Source organism: Rhipicephalus microplus, chromosome X (genome assembly GCF_043290135.1).
Source record: "Rhipicephalus microplus isolate Deutch F79 chromosome X, USDA_Rmic, whole genome shotgun sequence".
Taxonomy (NCBI): domain Eukaryota; kingdom Metazoa; phylum Arthropoda; class Arachnida; order Ixodida; family Ixodidae; genus Rhipicephalus; species Rhipicephalus microplus.
In genome coordinates this window covers 53,267,190-53,291,220 of record NC_134710.1, presented here as the reverse complement: position 1 = coordinate 53,291,220, position 24,031 = coordinate 53,267,190, and the positions used below count along the sequence as shown (strand labels likewise).

The following is a 24,031-nucleotide window of genomic DNA, read 5'->3' as shown; positions in this document are numbered from 1 at the left end:
ATCACTGTTTTACACTCGGAAAAGAAGTGTCATGAATCTCAAGATTATAATCCATCTGAAGCTGATCCGAAGCCTGTAATTCTCATAATTCCCATGGAAGTACAAGCGCCGCCGAAGAAGCCCATGTAGACATTAGCGCGAGATTCCCCTATAGGTATTATTCTATGAAACTCTATGGTAATTGGCATCAGCTAGCACTGCCTTACAGAATAGGAAAATGACCCACTGGACATATTGTTCAAGCAAGCATATACATGTTTATTACCATAAATTTGTACAAGTATATCATCCAGTAAAAGAACTTGCATAAAGTGCTTTGTAAATGAAATTTCATTGACATAACATAATAAACTAAGTCCCTTGTGTACATTCATTCCAAGTTCTGATTAAAAAGAAAAGTCCAAAGTTATAAATTGTGCTTTCTGTCTCGGTAAATGTGCGGAATGAAACACACACAAAAGTATACCAACGAGTGTATAAGCAACGAATATAACAGCAAACCAAACAAAACAAGAACACGTTTCCAAATTGTTTAAAACTAACAGCCAATGTGACTGAAATCCCCGAAGTTTCAAACAAACAGGCTTCTTCATACATATCCATAACTATGTATAACAGTTTCTGCGCTTTGTGGGCACAAGTAAGCCACGTTCACACTGAGCATTGCGGCCGCCGAAAGTGCTCCGAATCCGGTTCGGCGGCAGCGAGATCCGCCGGAAGGGCCCTCTCCGCGCCGATCGCTCTCGGACCGATTTTTGTGGCGTCTGCCGCCGAATCGGTCATCGCGGACCAATAGGAGCGCTAGTCAAGGAATTTTGAAAAATGGCGGCCAAGCCCTACTCACTTGTTATGCCGCAGTGCACGTAACTGAATGTTGAAACAAACGGGAGTTTAACCTACTCTGTGCCTACTTCGCCTCCGTATTTCGTGAAAGAGGTGACTGAGCTTGCTGTTGGCGTGACCGAGCTTGTTGCGGTCTTGCAGAGCAACACGAACCCACGCTGGCGTTGGGGGTTTTTCTGCTCTTCGTGCATTACAAGACAGCCACTTGCCAGCAAAGTAAGCAGTACTGTCTTTTCTTGCTTCTTGCGTACGAGAATCGTCGAAGTATACACCACTGGATAGCGTAGTAGCATTTGCGAGCCGCGACAACAACCGGGGGACAGCGCATTCATCCCGCGTTCGCCCCGTAGTAGAAGACATATTCGGCGGTGCGGGGTGCATCCAGTGCGAACGACGCTGTGTTTTGGCGGCAGGGGAAATTCGGTCGCTGTAGAAAGCGGATGTTTCAGTGTGAACTAGGCATTAGTTCAATTTCAGCACCGTCGCAGGAAAGAAAAAGTGTATAAAAAATACTTAACATTAGGTTGTGTTTGGCAAGGACTTGACAAAGGGAAGCAAATACGGACAGTAACATCAGGACAGAATGGCTGTGCTTCGGCGAACAGAGACATTGTTCACATTATCTAAGCTGGACCACTTTTTAAAGCCATTCCTATGGAGTTAACCCAGCTTGTCTTCACACACCCTTGACATAGCCTGTAAATAAGAAATGCAAAGCAATCTATTCACAATGGGAATTGTGCAATACAATGTGATAGATGTGTCGTTGACACAAGCAGATGTTTCTGACAGCTGCCAGCAATTATCTCAACTTCAGGCATCATATAATTTACAGGACTTTTTTTTTCTCCAAATAGTTCCGACTATAGGTGGCGAGATCAAGTGGATTCTCCACCTGGTAGCTACTGGCCGACGCACGCCTGGAGTGGATTGCTCCCTAGCTTTGTCATGTGCTAGCCATGCCAGGTCTGCATGTGCGCCAACGTGACACACGTCCTCAAAGGGTGGTTTGTTTCATTAAGCTTGCACAAGTTTAACTGTTAGTTTGTGTGCCTAACATGATGTACAGAAGCACTTGACCTAGCTCCACTGCATTTGTACAGTAATAGGATCAGTGAGTGCTGTGTACTGTTGTCATACCCTCCGTTCGACAGAATCAGTTCAGTGTGGATGCCGCCTTCTGGATTAAGCACATTGTGAAGTGCAATTTGCATCCTCACCAACATAACGAGCAATAAATGGTGTGTGATTGCAATGTTTTAGCGATTCGGTGGCAAACACAAATGACCTTTAGGCTAAGCACTTTCATGCTGTTGCTAGGCGTATAGTAATTACTGCGGCACTGAAGTTTATCGGTTTTGAGATGACCTTTAGTTGTGCTTTAGATGTCCTTTTATTGCTGTGCCGTGGCCTCAGAACAAATAAATGCTTATACCAAGGAAATTGTGACCCTACGATTGCTTTGATAAAACAATTGCTGTGTGCAATGTTAACTTGATGACGGAATTCATGCACATCCACCCATGTGATCAAATTTAGGTACGCACCCGGCTGTTCAGAATTGACCCAGGCAGCTAGCATTACATTTATGTCTATGTAGGCAAGAACAGGTACGTATATGTTATAGTTTGTCGCTGTAGCACTGAAGTACTGTCAGCCACATAGCCTTCCTGCATAAATTTATCAACTGCCTTGCATTTCATAGAGAATTTAATTGAAAAAAACCATACACGACTATGTAGGAACATCGAAAGCTGCAGTCAACGCATTTCATTTGCAAACAGCTCACAATCAACATTTTTAGATACTGTCAGTTGAAAAGCTTGCTCCAGAGGTGGCCCCAACTCGTATCCGCTCTGAGGAACGGCACGGGCGTAGCGTTGAGATTTAGCCACTGCCTAAGACCACAGCGGCGGGAGCTTGAAGGGAAGGTTTGATTTCAGTCATCGCAGTATTAATTAACAAGTTTCACAACAATCAAGCATGCTTCATTGAATTAGCAGTATATTATAGTAAACATGCTGACCTGCAGCGCACCGGGCTGTGGAAGTGGCTATGCCTCTGAGGAAAACACTTGCTATCGGCGGCACTCCTTCAAACCCCCAAAATTACCCTGCAGTTCTTGGGACTTGAACAGCTGCTATTCTACGAAAAGCCTTCCTGGTGACAATCTAAACGTACAGTCCCGACCTTCATGTCGAATCTTAGGACGTAACCACTTGCTGCGAGCACATCGCAAGGGGAAACGTGAAACTTTCTTGTGGTATGTGGACACCTAAGCCCAGTGCATTTTCTCGAATTGTCCCGAATATTCCTGCACACTTGCCTAAACCAGTATTATTAAAGCACAAAGGGAAACCACCGAAACTGCTCAGATTTGGGTGCACGTTAAAGAACCCCAGGTGGTCTAAATTTCCGGAGCCCTCCACTATGGCGTCTCTCATAATCATATAGTGGTTTTGGGACGTTAAACCCCACATATCAATCAAATCAAACCACCGAAACTGGGAGAAACCGTGAATTGCGAGGGCCTTGTGTCCGCAAGTGGTGGCTATGTGTCGAAGTTAACATGAAAAACAGCGATGTTTACAAAACTACTGGCGTCCCCTCTGATCCTGAGTTGTGTCTGGAGGTAGCAACTTGGTTCCCTGTAAGTATTACAAAAACGAATTATGTCCTATTTCTGGAAGGCCGAGCTCATCAAGGAAGAAGTTTTCTTTTTTTTAAATTCGCTCTTTTTGTTGCGCTGAAAGCTTTAAAGCAAAGTCAGCCAGAGGGTTGCGCTATACAACAGAGTGGCTGATCACTTGCCTGCCCCTTAAAATATCAAGCCCTGCTGCCTCCTATAGGCTGATGCCGAAGGTGAACATACTGCCTCTGCCGACATCGTCACGCCTTAAACAAATAAATTATCAAGGGAATGCTTTGTGAATTAGGGTTCAAAGAGGTTTCAGTCAGGAATATATGTTGTGCAGGAAGAAGACCGGTCATCAGTTAGTCCACTTGACTGATAGAACCTTTGGAAAGCAGTGTTTTCATTTGCCGAATGTCGTTCTACACTTTTTCTCCAAAACTGTGGCCCTATTAACCGTCTCCTTTAGTTTTTAGTAGTCGAGCATACTTTTTGGTGAAGTTTCGTTGGTTTTGTAGATTTCTCTTCTTTTTTTCTACCGAGCTCTCCTGTTATTCCTTGTGTTCTTGCATGGTGGGCATATGTCTATTCGGGACAGCCCAAAAGTGATCCTCCACATGTCCCGGATCTTTGGGGCTGATGTGGCGGTCGAAATCGAAGGGAATCGGCTGCTATGACAGCCAGTATCTTCAGGTGATCAACATAACTGAGAAAAGTTGATACCATCTACAAGCTGGTTAGTTTTAGCTGGCATCTCAAACCATGTTCGCTGTATGCACATGAGTGACAAACTTCGCCTTACAACTGAGGACAAAGGTGAAGTCTTTTGTTACCACCACTGCTTGTCCATTTCGACAATACCTTTGTTTTGAAAACTTAAAAAAAAAACTACCTGGATAAGCTTGGCATTCCTGGTATGAAACTTTCGTCGGTCTTGTACTGCAGGCAACCAAGAGCTACCTCTGGACATATCGCTGGATCGGATGGGACACCAGTAGCTTCATCAACATAACAGTACTCCATGCTAACGTCAGGCACATTGCCGCCATAGGCCCACATATGGCCCTAGAAATTCGCGGTTTCTTCTAGTTTCGAGGTTCTTTTTTACGCTTTAATGCCGCTGATTTAGACAAGTGTGCAGGAATATTCATGAAATTTCTAGGAACAGCACCGGGCTCTAGTGCCAACGGACCATAATAAATTTTGAGAATTTTTCCGCCTACTATATGCTTGCAGCAAAACTTTAGGCCCTCCGGTTCAAAATGTAGGTCTTGACTGTCACCTGGAAGGCGTCTCGTGGAATAGCAGCTGCCCAAGCCTTGAGAACTGAAGAATTATTTGGAGTTCGGAAAAGAGCCGCCGTTCGCAAGTGTCTTCCTCGGAGGCATAGCTACTTCGACAGCCCAGCGCACTACAGGTCGGCATGTTTACTATGTTAAACTGCTAATTAACTCAAGCATGCTTGATCATCGTTTCACGTGTGAGACAAAAATGTGAAAGAGCTTTTCCAAATAAAAGGTATTTAAATACTGGCTGTATGTCATCTATTGCACTGTGTTCTATTTGTTCTTAAATTAGTCTTCCGTAACTTTGGATTCCTTCTCCTAACTACTCTGATAATTTCAGCTACAATCCAAGTAGTTTGTGTATGAAATGCATCTTCACATAAAATGTAGACCATTTATGTCAGCTGTGCCAGCATGAGGCTTGCAAGCTCACTGATATAAAGCACAGCAGGATTGTGGCACTAATTAGCGCAAGACTGCCCATGTGGCCTGTCTATTTTTCCTTAGCTGCTCAAGAAAAAAAGCACAGCCGTTTCTGAACACGTTCATACATGCATTTATATTATGTGTAATTACGACAGGCTCGTCCGCTTAGAATCATCCACAACCTGAAGGCGCAAATGAACCCTATTTATTGCAGAGGCACAGGCACAATTGTTTTTCGGGGGGTAAGAAAACCACCTTGAACTGAAGAGGGTGCCAGACAGATAAGTGAAGTTGAGTGTCACTTTTTGCTCTATAAGCAAGAACGAAAAAATTTTTTGGGGGGTGGGGGGAGGAGGTAGAGAACGGCACTGGCCCAGTGTGTCACCCGCTGGCCAGACCACTGAGTCATTGCAGGCAAATAAATAATTCTCCATAATCATCTTCCAGGCGCTGCCCTTATTTATCACTAAGTAGTTTTCATTCGACCCTCATCAAGTTGGGTTAACTACAATCCGCGTATTTGGAAACAAATTTCCCGGTGTTTCGCATGCAGGGGTAGCAGACGACGCTCTTTCGCCAATACAAAAGCGACAGCAGCGTCACCGCTGCGGGATACCGGAGGGTGCAGCTGCTCGCCGCTGAAACCACGCGCTCTTACCCAACTGACAGTATCTAAAAACGTTGCTCACAATGAAGCACTTCTGTGGCCATTTGTATAAGCATAAAAAACCATTTATGCACACTACCACGGCAACAGTGCTGCCGCCTATACCCTAATCTCGGGGCAAATAGAGCTGTCGATAACAATGGAAAATAACAATGAAAATAAGGTTGGCTGGTTCTGCTAAGTGCAGAGTATACTGTGGCATCAGCCGCTCCCAAAACTTAAAACATACTGCGAATTTGTCACACACGAAAAGACAACTTCCCAACAATAACCAATAATAATTTTGTTCTAATTCAGTTATAAAGCATCACACAGTTACAAAAGGATTGAAAGTTTGAGGCTGCAAAAAGATGATCAAAACTACCTTCCCAGTCTTAGCTAGGCTGTGCAATAAACGGCAGTAGTGAAACCAATGGATTACTGATATAACTTTACCAGTTGCATTTTATAGACAGTTTTGGTGTTTGTATACAAACTGGCTCGCGTCGAACGACCTACGCCAGCACACTCCCGGTGCGCCACTTCTGGTAAAGCTTTTTCAATGGTCCGGACTTTGTTTTCGTGGTTTCTGGCGCATTCTTTAAAATGTATTTGGTGCAGCGTCTAACGTCTACATGAAGGGGCCTCGACGTAGTGTATACGGCAGGTACAGGCACGGCCACTGCTGCCTGTCACACGGCTCGCGTGGCCAATGGGCGCCGCGCAAAATATACATCGTGGCTTCCCGATGAGGGCAGCCCCCTGCTCTGTGTTACTTCTGGCAGTGGCCGTGCCTGCAGGAGAAGCTTGTCAGCGAACTTAATTGGGCCAGTTGGATCTGCATGTCGATGTAGATGCGCTTTGAAGATGTGGACAAGGAATGGCCAGCGCACACTTGTATTTTCCCTGTCCGCGTCTTCAAAGCGCACCCACATCGCCGACATGCAGGAGGGAAGTTGCCCGATCCACAGTGAAGTTGTTCAATTCAGCTTTTCGAGTAGAACTGAAAAGCTTGCTCCCATCAAACCTCGAGCATATTTGTGTTTTTGTCTAAGCACACAGCCTCAAGATGAAACGCTTACGTTTGCGCCTGTGTCACACCGGGCACGCTTTATTGAGATCAGCGGCTTTCCGAATAGCTCGCGATTCGAAGTGTTCGGGTCACCGAGAAATCACAAAATGCAATGGTTGTGTGATGACGTCAACTGTGACGGGGTCACGCGAGCTATTATGGTTTACTAACGAGTAAGATATTCATGAATTAAACTTTCAAGTTGAACCCGCCTAAACCATGTTCACACTAGAAGATAAATTAGCCAGACTGCGGAGATATTCATTAGCGGCAGAAAAACATGCGATGAGTCATTTGCTCGCACAGATGAGTGTCCACTTGCCAGCGTCATTTTAAAACAAATCAAATGCAACAACAACTCAACGTGGACACCACGAAGTATACACAGTGGAGCGATTCATATAGAGCATGACTACTTTGTGTCGCATGTTGTTTCAAATAGTGCGCGTCATTATTATCACTCAAACTATACGAGAATACCTTTGCCATGCATTTTCAGTGTTAGCTTTCACGTTTTGTTGTCCATTTCAGGCATCAGAACACTTATCTGCCACAGGTGGGAGATGACAGTTACTGATGTGTTCCCGGTAACCGGGAACTACGACTAGTCAAAAGTCACACAGCACACATTAATGCCTTCTTCTCGCCCCCTTTAATGAAGTGGGCACAACATGGCTACGCGCTCTTAACGGGAATCCAGTTTTCTGGCGTGATCAAAGCAGAACCTTTTGACTAGCTTATGTCACAGGTCCCGTTTATTAGGGAGGCGATTGCCGGGCTGATTGCAAGGGCCGAAGTATCGGCCCCTCGAACTGCACCACGAAAGCACGGACAATTTTGAAGTGCACCTATTTGGCGCGCCAGTGGACGCCGGCTTTAGTCCAAAGAACGAGTCAAGGCTGAGAGTTGATAAACAAAACAAAATTATATTCTCAAATTTGGCAGATCAAATGATACACAAATATGCGCACTCGACAACAGTTGAATACGATATGTCACCAATCAATCAACGTATAACACAGTAAAATCAGCTACGCTCGAAACAACGGACACAGACAACAATATGCGCTACAGTGCAATCAGATGCATCGAACAACCAAGTGACTTAAAGACAAGAGGAAAACTTATTCAGTCCAAAGTCTTTGGAACAAAGTCTGAATGATACTCTTCCCAGAATCACTCACTCAGAGTTCAGCGCTGTTGTCGTTCCGCTGCCCCCGAAGTTTCTCTTCCAGGAAACCTCGCGTCTTCAATTGGCTGCTCTCCAAGCACTAACTTTTTTGCCGGTAACACGTCGGCTTCCCACGCGCAGCTGTTGCAACGCGTCTTCGCTCGCTGGCGGTAGACACGCTCTTCTGCTTGTAGCACGAGTCTTCACCCCTCAGGTGGAAATCCTCTGAATTACCTGCTTTGTCACTGAGGACAGAAGCTTTCGCCAACAAGGCGGAACACCATACGCACCCTGGCGCAAACTATCTTCTTCTCCTCCTTTGTCACTGAGGACAAAAGGCTTCGCTCACACCGCGGATAGACCCTACACACACTGGCGCAAAACTCCTTCTTCTCCTGATTGCCCTTCTTCGCTGCTCGCTTAAATGCCTTTCGCGCTAGATTCCGGAAAATTCTCACCGTTTTGTCGGTGCGATGCACAGCCAAGGCTGGGGAAAGAGCGAGACGTTTCGAGGGCCGTCCGCGTCACGTGACGCAAGTCTGCTTGACCACGCCTCTTTCCTTCGAGAACCTTTCAGGGCTTGCTTGGCCGTCGATGTGAGGAGGTTGGTCAGTGAAACTACGCTTTCGAGGAGGGAGAGACGAAGCACCCGGGGAGTCTTTGGATGCTTGTTTTTTTCTTTATCGTTGACCTTGAGGCTTCTCTCTGACGCTTGGTGGCCAGAATTCAGTGGCGCGCTCTTTTTTTCTTGTTTTTTGATCGCTCGTTTGTGACACTGCCCCCCCCTCTTTAAGAATATTATCGCATAATATTCAAAACCACACAAATGAGCGCGAACAGTCTCCACACAACAACACTGCGTAACGCAGTCCATCGCTCACGACGCGTCACATTCACAATAGAACACTCAATACAATATCACATTGCAATTCAATCTCACAACACATGAAATATAACCACAGGTACATAGGTGCAACACTTCAAAACAATACAAACATACAAATGTTTGTCTTTAACACAGTTGCAGAATCATATCGATAACATCACGTCACCGCAACAAACACTTTGACACTTGGGACACAGGATAGACACAATAATAACACAACATGTTGCACTCAACACGGCCACACGCATGAAAATCCAACCCAATTTCCCACCCTGTGCACTTAGTGCTGCGCTTGCGCCCTTTCTGGCGGTGCTTGCTCGATCTCTTATTATTTTTCCTCGTTCTGTTCCAGCGAGCCCTTCCAATCGACGGTATCTGAGGCGGCGTCTCAGCCATCGTTGAAACTTTCAACACCGTTAACGGGTCATAGCGTTCAACCGATCTTGTCTGGTTATTCTCCAGCTTGTTCACGTCACGACATTTGGCTTGGCTGGCCGACTCCGTCACCTTTTCACTGTTGGTCGGTTGAGGTCGCGCCGCCGTAAGTCTAGCTGCATGGCACGTTCTGTAGTTCAACACGATCATATCTCGATTCACTGTCTTTTGCACCCAGGCTTCCCCTTGAGCTCAAGTGAAATCCGTCGCGGGATGCTCCTCCACTGTATCTTGCGGTCGCTGGGTTGGCGAAGGCTCCATCTTCGGGTCTTCCCCAAACGTTCGGGATCGTTCGGCCCCCGCGCCCCGTCGATGTTTCCGATGATGAGGTCGTACAGGGGTTCGTCATGCACAGGGCAGTAACCCTTCCGCTGAAGTACGGGGTTTCAACTTCGATCTCCGCTTCAGGAAGCGTCCTAATCGTGCTGTCAATTAGACGAACTGATTCCGTTTTGCCTGTAAACACACTTGCCCGTACCAAATTTCTCTGCACGATAACAGTGGAGCTTCCGGTGTCTGTCAACACCGTACTTTCTTTGCCCGTCACTTTTCCCGGCAGCGTTGGCATTCCCTTCGTAACACTGGTTGGCTATTTTGTAATTATAATACCCACAATAGAAAGTTTCTTCCCATTTTCAACTCCATGAATCCGTCGGTGACGTCATCATCATCGGCTTTTAGTGCCGCTTGCACACAGGATACCTGGTGTGTTTTACTCGCTCTGTTACGACATGCGTCGGCTTTGTGCCCAGTCTGACCACATTAGAAATATTTTACAACAGTAGGGCTCGTAAAGTTAGTTCGACAGCTGTTAGCGCGATGACCCACTCGGTTACACAGCAAACATCGCGGAACCCTCTCCGGTGCACGCTTCTTTTGTTCGGGTGTGGATTTCTTCGAATCTTCAGGACATTCCTTCTCAACCTTGGCCAGACTTGTGCCACCTTGCGCTTCCAAGAATTGATCACCAATTCAAGCATGTCTTCAAGTGACTTAGCTCTCCTTTCTTTCAAGTACAGCGACAGGCATGGGTGGCAACTGGTGAGAAATTGCTCTCTAATAAGGAGCTCTCTAAGCTCATCGTACTCCTGTGCTGTCCCTGAAAGTTCGATCCATTTGTCGAAATAATGGCTAAGCCGGGCGGCGTACTGCGTAGCCGCCTCACCATAAGCTGGCTTTCTTGTCCGAAATGTGTCCCGGAAACCTTCCACAGTAAATCTCAATAGCTTCAATAAAGCAGCTTTCACCTTTGCATAGTTGGCTGCATCGGTTGGCGTCACCCTACCGTACACGCTGAGCGCTTCGCCACTCAAGCAAGTACTCAAAGCAGTTGCCCATTGATCTTCCGGTCAATTATGGCTAATTGCAGTCGTCTCAAATCGGCGAAGGCACGCGTCAAGGTCGTCCTTCCTTTCGTCAAACGCTACGAGCAGCTTGCTTGCGTTCAAGCGGAAGCTATGATCTTCCCGCTCGCTGGTTTCCACTCTAGCTTGGACGGGAGTTTCGCTTCGCTGTTGCAAACGGAGCCACTCGAGTTCCATCTCGTACCGCTGCCGTTCCCTTTAAGCCATATCCGCCTCTCTTTCTTCTTTCGCCCTCTCAGCTGCCAACTTTCTCTCTCCAACTCAGCTGCTTTTTCTTCCTTGGCCCTCTCAGCTGCCAACCTCTCTCTCTCTCTCCTCAACGTCTTTCTCCTTCTGGCTCACCCACTTCCGTAGTTCGGCGCCAGAAAGACCCATCTTCTCACCAAGAGCTACTGACTTCTACAGATCCATGGTGCCTCTCAAATAAAATTCTAGCCACGTGCACAAGATATCTGCCAACTCAGCCTATCGAAACACCCTCTGCACACTCGTTAACGAGAACAATGACCGACACACAAAAATTGTTTTGATAGCACTATGAACGACTCGAGGCTCTTTCTCACTACTTTGGACATACTGTGCACCAAAAAGGACCTGTCGCAGGCGCCAGACTAATTGCCACAGGTCCGTTTATTAGGGAGGTGATCGCCGGGCTAATTGCAAGGGCCGAAGTATCGGCCCCTTGAACTGCACCACGAAAGCACGGACAATTTTGAAGTGTTCCTATTTGGCGGGCCAGTGGACGCCGGCTGTAGTCCAAAGAACGAGTCAAGGCTGAGAGTTGATAAACAAAACAAAATTATATTCTCAAATTTGGCAGATCAAACGATACACAAATATGCACACTCGACAACAGTTGAATACGATATGTCACCAATCAATCAACGTATTACACAGTAAAACCAGCTACACTCGAAACAACAGATACACACAACAATACGTGCTACAATGCAATCACATGCATCGAACAACCAAGACACTTAAAGACAAAAGAGTTTGAAAACTTATTCAGTTCAAAGTCCTTGGAACAAAGTCTGAATGATAGTCTTCCCAGAATCACTCACTCAAAGTCCAGCGCTATTGTCGTTCCGCTGTCCCCGAGGTTTCTCTTCCAGGAAACCTCGCGTCTTGAATTGGCTGCTCTCCAAGCACCAACTTCTTCGCCGGTAACACGTCGGCTTCCCACGCGCAGCTGTTGCAACACGTCTTCGCTTGCAGCCGGTAGACACACTCTTCTGCTTGTAGCACGAGTCTTCACCCTCAGGTGGAAATCCTCTTCTTTACCTGCTTTGTAACTGAGGACAGAAGCCTTCGCCGACAAGGCGGAACACCCTACGCACCCTGGCGCAAACTATCTTCTCCTCCTCCTTTGTCACTGAGGACAAAAGGCTTCGCCCACATGGCGGAAAGACTTTACGCACACTGGCACAAAATTCCTTCTCCTGATTTCCCTTCTTCGCTGCTCGTTTTTTATTTATTTATTTATTTATGACTTACATAAATGCTCAATATGCAGACGAACAAATTTTCAAAACAGGAAGATAAAAACACATAGAAACAGAAGTACGCACAACGCAACTCAAAGTATACAAAAATTCGAACGTTATAGGGACAGAGCTTAATTGGCATGCTATTTTAAACACTGTTATTGAGGATAGAAGAAAACAATGTTAAGCATGGCTGTAAAACTTCGGTGTTGGTTAGTTTGTTCCAGTCGTTCATAGTTTTTGGAAAGAATGAATATTTGAAGCAGTTGTTACGGGTTGCATAGGGTGTTATTGTGCGCTCATGCCTTTGTCGAGTTGCATATTCGGATGAAAATGAAAGAACTTCAGAAATGTCTATCTTTTAATGTCCCTTTACTAGTAGATATAGAAATTTTAGTCTGGATAAGCAGTTTCTTTCTGTTAGTGCTGGTAGATTAGCTCGAGTTAAAAGTTCCGTAAATGAAGTGCGCCCGAAGCTGCTATAAATAAAACGAATGTCCTTTTTGTACTCTTTCTAGCTTGTTGATATTACATTTGGTAAAAGAGTCCTATATAAAGGAAGCATAATCCAGAGTCGGTATAACTATTGTTTTATAAGCCGGAAAGGCGGACGGAGGAGGTTGAGAGTTTCAATGCTCTTCCGAGGAAGAACAGTTTACGCTTTGCAGTGTTAGTTACTGTATTAATGTGTTTCGTCCAATTCAGGTCATCTGTGATCCATAAGCCAAGATACTTGTAATGTGGGACTTGGGAAAGTTTAGTATGGGACGTAGAGTACTCGTATTCTAAAGGATTTTTTATTATTTATTTGCATAAACACTGTTTTTTAGAAGTTATAGCCATTTGCCATTCATCACACCAGGAGGACACTTTTAGTAGAGCAACATTTAACACGTGTTGGTCGGCGGGACAGCATATTTTGTTATAAAGTACACAGTCATCAGCGTAGAGTTTCATTTTAACAGGAATGTCATCAACAATATCATTAATAAGCAGGAGAAAAAGAAGTGGTCCTAGCACTGAGCCCTGCAGAACGCCAGAGTCAACAAGCTTTCTATGTGAGCAGGAATCAGCAAATACAACAAATTGTTCACGTTTTGTGAGATATGCAGAAATACAGTTAACTACTTGGGTGTTATTGATTATTCTACCTTACTTATATATCAGTTCAGTGTGGGATGCTTTATAAAAGGCCTTTCACGCTAGATTCCGGAAAATTCTCATCGTTTCGTCGGCGCGATGCACAGCCAAAACTGGAGAAAGAGCGAGACGTTTCGAGGGCCGTCCGCGTCACGTGACGCAACTCTGCATCACCACGCCCCTTTTCTTCGAGAACCTTCCAGGGCTTACTCGGCCGCCGATGTGAGGAGGTTGGTCAGCGAAACTACGCTTCCGAGCGGGGAGAGACGGCGCACCCGGGGAGTCTTTGGATGCTTGTTTTCTTCTTTATCGTTGACCTTGAGGCTTCTCTCTGGCGCTTGATCACCAGAATTCGGTGGCGCGCTCTTTTTTTCTTTTTTTTGAGCGCTCGTTTGTGACAGCATATAAAATTAGTTCAGGCTTGCAGACAGCATCCTGGCTTGACAAAGTTGTGCCCGAGTTGCAAGCGCTTCATCGGAATAATTGTATCCGCATGTAACATCGGAACACAAGCAGCCGTGGCCACCAAAACAGGCAAAAACCACGCAAGAACAGGCTTGACTGGAAGTTTTCTGGGGTGGTTTTCCGGCGAACGCACCGTGTTGCCAGAAACTGATAGGCTCTGGCAAGACCGTCTATATAAAAAATAACTATAAAGAGTAAAAAAATAAATTCTAAAAATTGAAATTTTGCACCCTATGGTTTTCTTTGCAATGCAACATAAAAAGTACACTGAAACCTAAATTATAGAATCCTGCACAAGATGTTTTTGAAGTACTTTTTTATTCCCCCCCTCACGTCCCACAGGAGCGGTGTATTTTCATTAGATGAATGGGATCCTGTTTTTGCTTGAAATTGAATAATTTAAATGGAGAAGTTATTGGGGCTTTGTCCCGTATATTGACTGAGGGAAGAAACGGCAGCTTCTTTTTTTAACTTCTAGATTACTATACAGATGCATGGATGTACTACGTATGTTCAAAATTTATCACACTTGGTTGTGGATTAAAAAGAAAGTTCGGGTCACACTGACCAGCTGGCTCAGTCTTGCTGAATAAAAGTGCTCTGGCTTTGGTAAGTGTGCATATAGTGATGCTGCTCAATCACCCATATCACCCAATACCACTAGAACCTTTACTAATGAGTTTATTGCCAAGTACCATGATGTCACCACCTCCACCACTTGTAGGTTTTGCAAATCAGACGCAAGCTGTCAGAACGAAATGTTTTAGTTTCATCCCACTGAAAGAAGTCTGGTTTCGTATCAGTTCCATAATGAATAAATTACAAGAAAGAAGTATTCTATGCGAGAAGTTTTAATTAAAAACAATAAAACCACCATTTTTCTTATGTGTGAAGTACACTTTGAACAGACTGAATGCTTTGCGTCAAGGAAGTCAGCATGATCTCACAAGATGTGCATCATCGAATGTGGTCTCTGAAGAAACAAAATTCAACACCGAGAATTCCCCTCTATTCTGGCCGGTGTTACTGGCTCGGCTAGCACAACTTGCATTTATATAAACACCTCTGACTCTGCCCATGTTTTCGTTTTTCAAAAAGTTTCAACTCATTTTTATTTTCGAATGCTTGCCTGAGATAAATCCTAATCCCATCCTAATCCCATGGAGATAAATCCTAATCCCACGCTCATAATGCATGACCATGGTGGTTCAAATTGTCAATCTTTTCTTTGAACTAAAACTCGTTAACAAAATATTTGAATTTCCTTCTAGAATAAAGGAACCAATAAAATTTTGGTCAAGTTTTCATTTATGTAAAAAATATCTTTTTTGTAGTGTAAAATTTTTGTTTACGTTCTGTTTCAACACAATTTTCAGAGATGAGTGACATAGTGCAAAAACACCTGGTCCCTGTGTTCTGGTGCAAATATTGTCCAAGATGAATTCATTACAACTAGGCCAACTCACAGTAATGGGCCAGGGGCACATATTTCAGTTCACTGACTTATGATTGGGTTATGCTATGAGGCACTGCAGTGTGGAACGGTAGGCTACCGTATACACTGGTGTAAGGGCGGCACTTTTTTCCACGATTTAGATCGTGTCGGCCATTCCACGGAAGTGTGAAGTTTTTAAGCAATTTTCGACTCACAATTGAAAAAAAAACACATTTGTTTATGCCATATAAACCTAATGATGCGATATTTAAAACGAAGCAACAGGACAGCTATTTACATCTGTGGCTTCTGCGAAGTGCACCACACACGACATGCGACATCGCTGCCGTTGTACGGGCGAGTCTCCCCTCGCTCATCCGCCCCCCCCCCCTTCTAAATTTGGACTGCAACCAAGATGGCAAGAGTGGCCCTTAGACAAGTGTATATGTTATTTCAACATATCTCACGGATCTCAAAGACAGCTACGAGCAATAGGTGACAATAACTGCGTGACATTACTGCAAATCTGGCTGCTAAAGGTCATATTGGGTCTGATGTACTAGTGTTCCAGAGTCAAAATCACGCTACGACTCAAACTGCGGACGCTAGAAAGAAATTCTGTGCATTACTAGGCTTTAAATTTTGTGTTTTTTTTGTGAACATTGTACACCACAGAAATTCAGTCATCACAGCAGGTGGTGCCCTGTTGGGGAAATTAACAATGACAAAGAAACTTCAACATTCACTTGAGGCTTGTATAATCCATCACACATAACAAACTGGCAAGCTCTGGTTATAAGGGTGGTAGTTGCCATACTTTTTTAACAGAATGTACTCAGAATCTGCAAGCTTACCTCAAGTTTTTGCGCCCATTCTTTACTGAGTGGCTCTGACGAAAAAGCCAGTTCATTGTGATCAGCCAGGGTTCTGAAGTCAAAGTATTACTTGGCATACACACTAGCCGGTACATTGATGTTGAACTGAAGCAGCTCTAGAAACTGTCGCTCAAGCTCGTTCATATCCTCCACTGTGATTTCTTGCAGGATCTGGCAGTAATCAACATTCAAAATGGCCTGGTCATCCTACACCTGCACACAGCAATAGTGTCTTTTGTTTTTCACAACATTACTACTGAAAAACTGCATGCAAGTATAAGTTCATTTTGCAATCATAAGATACCAACAAAATGGTGCAAAAACGCAGAATTGACGCAACCATTTTATTATATCACTTCATGGAGATGAAGCACAAAATATTGCTCCGCCGCGGTGGTCTAATGGCTAAGGTACTCGGCTGCTGACCCGCAGGTCGCGGGTTTGAATACCGGCTGCGGCGGCTGCATTTCCGATGGAGGCGGAAATGTAGGCCCGTGGGCTCAGATTTGGGTGCACGTTAAAGAACCCCTGGTGGTCAAAATTTCCGGAGCCCTCCACTACGGCGTCTCTCATAATCATATGGTGGTTTTGGGACGTTAAACCCCACAAATCAATCAGCACAAAAATATTAACATAGTTCAATGTTTTTAGTAAATTTAACGGCAATAAGGTGGCTACATAGGCATTATAAAAGGACTATACTTTATTTGTGCACACTCTTTCTGAAATAAAGTCACAGCTATATTGCAAAGGCGAGGCTGATGATGATGATGTTTGATGTTTTTTGGCGCAAGGGCCATTTCACGGTCAAAACGCGCCAGTTCATCTTACTAAAAATATGCACAATGATTGTGATAAGCGGCTGTATAAGGGCCATAAAATTTCTCGCGGTAAGACGGGTAAGAACATACAAGTAATAAAATCATGACCATGCCGTGAAAGGTGTGTGTGGTGTGAATAGATGACAAACGTTGGTGATAATAAAAGACGATGGTGGATATGTATGGCATTAGCACAACTGCCTCACTCGTTCATACCCTTGCGTCCAAGGGCCGTGAGGCAAGTGCTTTCTTGTGTAGCCACCGCAGCAAAAACCTCTCTGGAGAGTTCGTGCTACGGAATGCCCGGGTATATGATATGAAAACTATGAATTTCTTTTAAAAACGCTAACAATGATTTATGAATAAAAAGCGGTTCCCTACCGACGAACATTGCAGGGTGTAAAGGTAAATGTGGTCGGTAGGGTAATAGAAAATGTTGTTTTCTTAGAGTTTCTAAGTGTTTGCACTGGATTAGTATGTGAAGGACTGTTAATGCTTCACCACATCTGTCACACAATGGTGGATCGTCACCAGACAAAAGATAAGCGTGTGTCGCGTATGTGTGTCCTATCCTGAGTCTCGTTAGTAATATATCTGTATGACGCGATTTCGATACGGGCAGCCAATGACCGAGGTGTGGCTTAATAACGTGTAGTTTGTTTTGTGTGTGTGTATCCCACTTTCTCTGCCAGTATACCCTGAGGTTTCGTTCGAGAGACGGCTTAAGATCAAGGGCTGGGATTGATATGGGTGTAGGGGCAGTGCTTTTGTGGATGGATGCAGCGAGCTGATCCGCCCTCACCTTGCCTTGAATCTCACGGTGCCCTGGCACCCAGCACACTACAACATGTTGTTTGAGCGTGTAGAGTGTGCACAAAATGGAGTAAAGTGAGACAAGGACTGGGTTTTTGTGTTTTTAAGGGTGTGCAGAGCCGTTACCACACTGAGGGAGTCTGTATAAATTACTGTTTTTTGTATTTGTAATTGGTTGATGTGTTCAGCCGCCACAAGTATCGCATAAGCTTCCGCTGTGCAGATACTTGTGTCTGGATGTAGAGGGCCAGCATCCGAAAAGGATGGGCCGACCGCAGCGTAGGACACAGAGGAGTTAGACTTGGAGGCATCTGTAAAGAACTCAGGACGTGTGTGTTTGTGTTGAAGTTCCAGGAAGTATGTTCGAATATGGGCAATAGGCGCATGTTTTGTAACTTCTAGAAAAGACACATCGCAGTCTATAGTCTGCCATTGCCACGGTGGCGGGTATGCTACAGGAGCCATTAAACTATGTTCAAGTGAGACTCCAGTTTCCTCAGCTAGACTTTTCAGGTGAACTGAGAAGGGCTGCCTCATCGAAGACCTGTTTTGAAACAGAATTGAGCTGGACAAATGAATAATAGTAGAATATGAGGGGTGCTTCTTGTCTGCTTTCACCTTAAGGAAATAAACAAAGGACATGTAAGTTCTCTGCAGATGAAGCGACCACACATTTGACTCAACATAAAGGCTTTCTACGGGGCTGGTGCGAAAAGCACCCGTAGAAAGGCGGATGCCCAAATGGTGCACGGGGTCCAGCATCTTCAAAGCACTTTGAGTCGCAGACTGATAAACAACGGCCCCATAATCTAAGCGGGTGCGAATGAGGCTTCTATATAGGTTCATGAGACATTGCCTGTCACTACCCCCCCTAGTCACCTACGTGACAACACTTTTAACACATGGCTTTTAAACATTTTGTTTTTAGATACTTGATGTGCGGTACGAAGATCAACTTGTTGTCCAAGATTAATCCTAAGAATTTATGCTCCGTATTACCAGACAAACGTTGACCGTTCAGTTCAATGTCGGGTTCTGAGTGCATGCCTCTCTTTCGGGAGAACAAGACACACGTGCTTTTTTGTGAGTTCAGTTGGAATCCGTTTTCCTCTGCCCATTTGGAGACCTTGTTTAAACCTAACTGAACCTGCCGCTCACACATTGCCAGATTGCAAGATCTAAAGCCAAGCTGGACGTCATCGACATATGTACAATAAAACATATTGCGAGGAATAGACAAGCGCAAGGAATTCATTTTGATGAGAAAAAGTGTGCAGCTAAGTACACCACCTTGTGGCAAGCCTGTTTCCTGGACAGATAATTGGGAAAGAACCGTGCCCACTCGGACACAGAATGTCCGGTTTGACAGGTAACTTTCGATTATATGAAACATTCTTCCGCGCACACCAAGGTGGGACAGGTCTCTCAGAATTCCAAAACGCCTTGTTGTATCATAAGCCTTTTCGATATCGAGAAATACAGAGAGAAAATATTGTTTATGGATGAAGGCGTCCCTGATCTGTGCCTCGATACGAACAAGGTGGTCTGTGGTGGATCTACTTTCTCGAAACCCGCACTGAAATGGTCGAGCAAATTGTTTGTTTCAAGGATATGTACAAGTCGGCAGTTTATCATTTTTCGAAGACTTTGCACAAGCAGCTTGTAAGTGCAATAGGCCTATAACTCGAAGGTAAAGAAGGGTCCTTGCCCTCTTTCAAAATGGGAATAATAATAGGCTCTTTCCAAGAGGTAGGGATAGTGCCAGAAAACCAGATAGCATTGTACAAACAAAGTAAAGTTTTTCGTGTTTCGATTGGTAGGTTTTTTTAACATTTCATACACCACACGGTCAGAACCTGGGGCAGAAGTACTGCAGGAGTTTAGAGACGTTCGCAGCTCAGCTAGATTGAAAGCTTGGTTATATGCCTCGTATCTAGTGCACTTGTGTTCGAGTTTCTGCTTTTCTATTCTTGTTCTGTATTTTTGGAAAGTGTCAGTATAGTGGGATGAGCTGGACACCTGTTCGAAGTGTGCACCGAGGAAGTTTGCCTGATCTTCCAAGGTATCACCCTGAGTGTTTACGAGTGGAAGTGTGTGTACTTGTTTTCCTGCTAACATACCGACCATGTTCCAGACTTTAGCCTCATGTGTGTATGAATTGATCCCTGACAAAAACTTCTGCCAGCTTTCTCTTCTGGCCTGCCGACGCGTTCTCCTGCCTTGAGACTTTATTTTCTTGAAGGTGTCAAGATTTTCGGCTGTCGGTGAGTTCCGAAGCAGCCTCCAAGCTCTGTTTTGCTGTTTGCGCGCGTTTCGGCATTCAGAGTTCCACCATGGCACACGCCGTTTTCCAGGGTGTACATTTGTTTGTGGGATGCATTTTGTTGCAGCATCAATCGAAAACGCTGTGAAGTAGTTGACAGCAACATCAATGTTGAAAGTACATATGTCATTCCAACCTAGACGAGCGATGGTATAAATCTGTTCCCAGTCGGCTCTATTTATGAGCCTCTTGAGAACACGTGGTGGGCACTCAGTTACTGTAGTTGTGCTCAAAACTACGGGGAAGTGGTCACTTCCATACAGATTACTGACGGTTTTCCACTGGAGTAGAGGCACAAGGGATGAAGATACTATGCTTAGGTCTATGGAGGAGTAGGTGTTATTAGCGAGATTATAATAGGTTGGTTCTTTTCGATTTAGGAGACACGCGCTCGACGAGAGAAGGAACTGTTCGATCAGTCGACCTCGCGCGTCATACCGAGAGTCACCCCATAGCCTGCTATGCGCATTAAAGTCTCCAAGGAGAACATAAGGCTCCAGAAGTTCATCAATTAGAGAGTGTAAATCACGTTTTTGCAGCTGATAGCTAGGAGGAATGTAAATAGTGCAGATTGTGATCAGTTTATCAAAAAGAACTGCTCGAACAGCCACTGCCTCAAGGCATGTTTGGAGTTGTAAGTGTGTGCATGCAATTCCTTGATTCACTATGATGGCAACACCTCCGGATGATGTCATGGCATCAACACGGTCCTTTCGGAAAATAAAGTATTTACGAAGAAAATTTGTGTGTTTTGAATTAAGGTGTGTTTCTTGTACACACAGCACTTTTGGTGAGTGTTTGTGTAAGAGTTCTTGGATGTCGTCAAGGTTTCTGAGAAGGCCCCTGACGTTTCATTGTATAATTTGAATGTTCGTGGTGAATGTAAAATAGTGCTGTCTGTACGAAAAGCGAGTGGCTGTTTAGATAGGGAGTTTGAGTTCACTTAACAGGGCCGTCACCAGGTCCTGTTATCTGCTCTTTTGTTTTCTTGGCGTGCTCCAAGGAGCCACGCCGCTCTTTCGGCACCAAGGGTACCGACGTATCCATTGCCTCCTCGGAGGCACTGGATGCTCGCACGTGCAGGCTGTTAGTTCGAATTTCGGGCCTCGCCTGGTGAGGTGAGACCTTGAGACCCGAGGACTCTGGAGTCTCCGGTCTCTGTTTGGGAGTAGGCGGTGTAGCCTGGGCTACAGCCGCCTTGGGGGCAGGTGCCACAACCACCGGCTCGGTATGCGCGAGCCGAAGGAGTGGCGAGGGCTGGTGCGGCAGTGCCCCAAACGCGCTGCATCAGCGTATGTAGGTCCATAGAATGGAGCGACTCTTCGCCGTGCTTCCTTAAAAGTAATGTTCTCCTTCACCTTCAACGTAATTATTTCTTTTTCTTTTTTCCAGTATGTGCAGGAGCGTGAATATGCGGCATGGTTTCCTTCGCAGTTTACACAGTGTTGTGGTTGTTTGCAGTTCTCAGACACGTGGCCGAGGACTCCACATTGTGCACAATTCTGGCGGCCACGACAGGTTTTAGAGCCATGGCCATACCTCTGGCGTTGGAAGCAACGATGAGGGTTTGGTATGTACGGCCTGATAGATGTCTTCATGTACCCTGTTTGAATAGATTGCGGTAGTTTACTGGATGCAAACGTGAGTATTAAGTGTTTTGTCGGTGTTTCCTTATTATCTCTTCTCATGATGATTCTCTGTACATTAGTGACATTTTGGCTCTTCCACCCCTCTAAAAGTTCAAACTCAGTCAATCCAAGTAAGTCCATGTCAGATACCACTCCGTGAGTTGTGTTCATTGATCTATGTGGTGTTATGGTTATTGGTATGTCACCGAAATCTGAAAGACGGTCTAGCTTTTCAAATTGTTCTTTGTCACGGATTTCGAGGAGAAGGTCTCCACTAGCCAATTTGGTCACTTTGTATCCTGTGCCAAGAGTTTCGGTAAGACATCTAGAAACTAGAAAAGGAGAGACGGTCCTGGCTTGCTTTTCAGTTTTTGCACAGTGGATAACATGAAAGTGAGGATATGTTTCTTTTGGCTGGTTGAAAAAATTTATATCATCGGTGCGTACCCGCTTTTAGCCGGTACGATCAGACAGTAGGGGGAATGCTCTATGCATGCCTTTCTTATTTTTGTTCAGCAGCGTTGGCGGCCACCCACCACGGAGCCCAACGACAGGATGCTACAAGTTTACAGATGCTGAAACCTGCAGACGCCAGCCGTACAACGCCACTATAACCCAATGAGCCTAGACAGAGGTAGGCTATTTTCACAAGGTTAACCCTAGCCGCCAGGAAGTTTGGAAGTAAACGGAAGAGAGTATAAGACAGGACAGATAAATAGTAAAAGATAAAGACGAAGATGAAGGGAGAGAGAGATAGGAAAAGGCGACTGCCAATTTTCCCTGGGTGGGTCAGCCCAGGGGTGCCGTCTACGTGAAGCCGGGGCCAAAGGGGTGTGTTGCCTCTGCCGGGGGGCCTTAACGGTCCAATCACCCAGCGTCGGCTCAACCTCCAGGATCCCCTTTTCCCCAGACACGGCAAAGCCACGCACGGCTAGGCGTGGGAGGGAGTAGAAATTCCCCCGTTAGCTCGGCTCCGTGGTGTCGCTACACACCAAACGTTTGCTTTCAAAGGCGCCCCTGCGGGGGCAAAGGCGAAGCAATGAATGCGAGAGCAACTAATAGGAATGTCACGGGAAGAATGGCAAGCCGACCGAGACGCGCCCCACGTTGCTCACACAAAAATCACGCCCAAAACGTACTCGCAGGTACAGAAGAGCGCGAATAAATATCTGTGTTGTTACTTCCTTCTGTCTCAAAAGCGTGCGCTTTTCGCAAACGGAGAATGTGCAGCGAGTGCAGTGACCTTTGTGAGCCCAGTAATTACAACATAATCATTCCTTTGATAGCCAAAAGCGTACGATTCTCCCCACTGCAAAATAAGCGCGTGCACTCTTGAGCATCTACCCCTCTCCCCCCTCCCTCAACTTCCGTGGGCAATGTACGCATCGAAAACGAGTGCAACAGCGCCCGTTGCCGCGTAGCCATATCGTCACGACGCGGCGACGCTAGAGAGCCTTCATGTGCGTGCACCTTCGTGTTTTAGGGTGGTGTCAGCCTTTGACCCACCACTTGCCGCTGCCCGCTAAAACGCAATGTTGCCAGTCGCAGTTTCCATGGAAACAAGCGCCATGTTGGTTCTCGCGGCCAGGCGTTCCTGCTCCGCCGCACTGCACCAGATGCATGCGGGCGCGGCTGTGCAAGCTGCGGTATCAGCTGCGTTTGACTACATCGTAGACCTTCCGCTACGACACCATCCTCGCGGTAAGCGCACAAATTTGGAGTGTATATACCAGGGTGCTGCGTGCCACAGTGCAAAACCATCTGGATATTGTCTGGCTTTACGACTTGCTCCAACCAACAGAAACGCTGGATTACACAAGTGAAGCGAGTTTGCTTGGAGCCGACTACTTCTTCCCGTGTTTGTGAGGTGAGTACCCATCGTATTGCTAGTGGATTTAGTATATCGCCGCATATTTCGTAGAAGAACTGGCTTAGTGATGCGATGGAAAGCAGTTTGAGCAAAGTAACCACCACAACTTGCACGGTAAAAAAATGGATCCGGCTTCGTTCGGCTACGCCGGGATATACGAGGGAAAGCTGGTTAACTTGAGTATGCTTGTTTATCCTCGTAGTCAACGCGCAGTTTACCAATCGACTGATAGGACTTGTCGAACGTGTGGCCCTGCATGCATTCATCGGTTTTCAAAGCCGTCGCCGCATTCATCGCGGGAAATGCCGGGCCCGAAACCACCAACAGACGCTCGCGTTCGCGTTTTCTTTGCAGGCAGATATTCGCGTTCCTGCACTTTCACCTCAGTAGCTGAGGAAGGGTATTTGGAGAGC

The 24,031-nt window shown here is 45.6% G+C and overlaps 1 long non-coding RNA gene across 1 annotated transcript; it reads right to left on the bottom strand.

The window, feature by feature from the left end:
* Positions 1–234: 234 nt before the first annotated feature.
* LOC142775265 (uncharacterized) lies at positions 235–16,365 on the bottom strand. The gene is made up of 2 exons (XR_012886726.1): positions 16,143–16,365; positions 235–1,539 (listed from the first exon to the last, which is right to left on the bottom strand). It is a non-coding gene; the product is annotated as an uncharacterized LOC142775265 (long non-coding RNA).
* Positions 16,366–24,031: the final 7,666 nt, after the last annotated feature.